Raw genomic sequence first — 4146 nt, 5'->3', positions numbered from 1 at the left:
AGTCACAAAACAAAATAAAGTATGAGAAACCAAGATGCGGTGTTACCGTATGTAAGCTTTTATTCAAAACTGCATTGATCAACTTATAGAAAAAAATATATTGTGAATATATATGTGAATAATTTTAAGTATTTATCTATTATTACCTGATCAAAGTGTAGCAACCGGCAAAATTAACAAGCAATGCGTGCTCGCGATGAACCAGGCTAAATAGTCAATTGGACCCTGTATAGTAACTATTATTATAATATAACAATTATTAAATGTAATATGAAAACGTTGTATACCAGGAGGCAAAAAACCCAAGAAAATAGATGTAACCGATGGATTCAATTGGGGTTAAACTAAACAGTATCAAATAAATAAGATCTATTTCAGGGGTTTTCTTTAATGGAAGTACTTTATTCTATTAAAAACAAACAACAAACAAAACAGAAGAGCGTGGCAATATTTCCAACAGTGATATTATCGCTATGATAAATAGTCAGCTAATGGGGGAGCTTCAACTGAAATGACCAGAGGCCTGCTATTACCATACAAACAATGAGCATGTTTCTGAACAATGCACTACTATGTTACTGCTTTCCACGCAATTAATCCTATCTTAAGTTTTTATTTGTAGTCAATGAATTGAAGTAGTCCGAGGACATCCCGAACACAACCACTCCACGGAGACTAGGACTGAGTCATCGCTTCATTGAAAGCCTCATATCAGGTGTTTTAGAACAGGGAACATTCCAACCGCGATAGGGACACATCAAGTTGGGGCGGAGAGGGTAGGCTTGGTCACGTCTTACCCACAGGAGGAACGAGCAGCAGGTAGGGGTGGACTCGCGATCGATGCCAAAGATTTAGGGTTTAACCCGCGGAATACGAAGATGGGTACAGCAGATTTTACGGGTATTTTACCAAGACCTAAAGTTAGTTTGGTATCGCAAACGGAGGTAGGTAAAAATATCTTATAAATATACGATGCACGAATGTAAGAAGTTCGTTAACGACTTTGCATAATTTGTCTAAGACTATAAAGTTATCGTACCTAGCCAGAACCCTTTTGGTGTGTGGTAAAAAAAGCAAATAGAAGATGACACGTCAGCACAGTGTTACCGAGGTGGTAAGAATATTCGTAATGCCGTACCAAAATGCTACCAGAGAGCAATATTACGCCAATGGAGGTCGTAAGAAAACGCCATAAAGAGATTAAAATACTTCAGGGACTGGATGAGTCATATCCAAGGTTTACATCCGATATATTTACGCGACGAAGTAAAGAAGAAAATCATAGACTATTTAGAAGAACCAACGCCACAAAGCCTACGGAAAACGCTGAAAAATTAAGACTAGGAAATATTACAAAAGCGATTCCTATCTTTTGTCTGAAAGAGACCGGTAAGTCTATTCCCGAGGTTTCTGATATGACAAAAGCCGAGTGGATGTTTTGTCGGCTGGATAAGGATATTCCTTATTACCCTGACGTAATCTACGAAATATTACGAAATGACCCCAACCACTTCCCCTGTTAGGATGGATTCCGAGAAGATAGTGGAATTAGCATAAATATTACGCGTAATTTCCCAGACTGTCGTTCGATATGTAAATAGAATCCTGTCACGATATTTACTGAGCAAGCTTTCTTTGAAGCTCGTCTTTTGCATCCTGGTAGATCTTTTGCGAGATTCCTCGGAAAGATCTTTTACGACTGTTTTTTATTCCTTATGTCCGTCTTTTAATTTCTCGTATTTGTCTTCTTCGGCCAGAATAAGCGAGAATTCTACGTCGTCTATCTTTCTGTCACGCAAGCCTTTGAGACAAGATCGGTAATTGTATTTACTTTAGCCTTGACAGAGCTATTGTCGTGTCATGCTTGGATATTTCGTGGATAGCTTTTTCATAATGCCCGTAGCAACAGCCGAAATGATACCACAAGCTGCCCCAACGCCGGCCAAAGGAACTCCAACGATTATTCCCGGCCCAGTAAGAGAAGTAGCAACGCCAGAGCCCGTTAACACAACAGATATGGATCTCTGAAGTTATCGCAATCTTATGTAGCGTACTCCGGGCTCTAACGTACTTTTTTCTAACTTTTTCATAGTGTTTTGCCTGCCCTTCCAAGTAAGCCAGGATTAAGTTCACTTTGTTGAGCCTAAAGTTTTCAGCGTTTAATTCGTTAGGACCTGTATCCTTAGTGGTTAGCGGTGATAATTGGGAACATATGGGTAACAACTGAGGTGCTGAAGGTATAACATCCATTATATATACTAATGTACGACGCTTTTGGGGATGATATTGAGGAGCAGCCACATCACGACAACCGGGATTATGCCAACTGGAGAGCCTTTAGGAAGATGTTTCCGCATGCAGACCTGTAAGTTCGAAAGAAGACCCGATGGGATTTACTATAACGGCGAAAGAATGTACAGCAATACGGACTTGGAGCCGCATGAGGAGAGGAAAAAAGGCACAGCATTTGCCAATAACGAAGGAGGAGCCCGTGCATAAAGCGCCCAATTTTCCTAGAAACTATTGTTAACACGGAAGATTACCCATTTTACGATGCTGAAGGTGGTGTAAACGACTTGAAACGATGGTAACGTTCCCTGAAGATTTCAGTGGGTAGGCAATCATTTGATGTAAGTAGTAAGGAATATCTATGGGGATACGGATGTTAAAGCATACGTCGGGAAAGAGGCCAGGGAATGGTTAGCAGGACCCAATATGCGATATTGGCCGCAGCAGTTAAACTTCGACTTTGCTGTCTGGGCCGCCACTAAAGGTTGTGGCGTTGCCGCGGATATGTTTCACGTTCCGATCATGCGGTTTCACGTTGCCTTTACGGTAAGGAGGTTGTTGAAGGAGCTTAACGTACCTTTACCGGGAGATAAGGCATTTAATCCAATGAATAACCGATATAAAGCCGCAGCCCTAGAAAGGTTAATTAATGAGTTCAAACCACAGCAAAGAGACTTTCGTTACAAAGAGGGTAAGACGCATGGCCTTGGCATCGTTTACGTTTGGGGTGCCAGCGGTGAGAAGCCGGCGATTATGGGCATCAGGAATACCCAAGTAATGAGTTAGAGTAAGGTGATATGGGTGGTGATAAGAGCAATAATTCATTAATTACCAGAATCCAATCGAACTACCTCGGCATTGGGATCCATTCGTGTTGATGAAAGGAAAAGGTTTAAGGAACCTAGCCAGGATTAACCGCAGCATTGAAGCATTTGTTGTACTGCATCTTAGGAGCGCAGGTAAATACCCGCAGCCCCATCGTTGGATCCCAAGGTGCTTCGCGGGAAACGCAAGAAGAATTCCTAACTTTATTTGAGTCAGCAATAATAGAGAACGACATATCCAAGTCGGTGCAGAGATATCAATTAGCGGTGCAGCAGTCTAAAGTGCGACTGGATTACGCTTATCGCCTGGTTGTTGGTTTAATGCCGAGTAATTTAGTCATCAACGCCCATTCCGTTGTGGGTATAAACAACAAGCTGCAGCGAGCTACTAAGGATATGAAGTTTGGGGTGAATGACGTGAACTCTGACACTCTTAGGAACATTCCTCACTTCGTAGAGAAGCCAAAAAAGTCACACGAAGCGAAGCTACCCGTAGTTAAGAAAAACCATCAAAGAAGGCCCATGTTATGCCTACGATACTGAGGAATACGACCATAACTTACTAAAAGCCGGCTTAGCCGCCGCGGGTGTTGGTCTGAGTTATTATATATGGCGATGAACAAACCCTACGTAGCTGGAGTAGATTGTGTTTATACGACTTACACAGGCGAGAAAAAATACACCCAGGCGTCTTGGGTGGACGTTGAGGGTATGTCAGTGAATTTAAACTACTCAGGAAAGAAGTTGATAATATGCAGTATTTGCATTGGTACGGCGAGTGATGCAAACGTAGGATTTCGTTTCTGTGACGATAATGGAGTATTACAGCCCATGCGCACGAAGACAAACAACAGAGAGCCCGTACATTTCTCAGTAGAACCGACCGACGCCAGCGCCGAAAATCTCTCGGTTTGGACTTTACACATGGTTACCGATTGCCACGGGAAGGTAAAGTTGCAAATACGCGTAGATGAACGGCGTCGGTTACGGTAAATAGCATAGAAGATCAGCGGGATCGACCTTATAATCACGC

Source organism: Actinia tenebrosa, unplaced genomic scaffold (assembly GCF_029948245.1).
Source record: "Actinia tenebrosa isolate PJP-AT-01 unplaced genomic scaffold, QUT_ActTen_1.0 PGA_scaffold4__44_contigs__length_22323623, whole genome shotgun sequence".
Lineage (NCBI taxonomy): Eukaryota > Metazoa > Cnidaria > Anthozoa > Actiniaria > Actiniidae > Actinia > Actinia tenebrosa.
The sequence above is the reverse complement of the archived record's forward strand: the minus strand, read 5'-3'. Positions refer to the sequence as shown.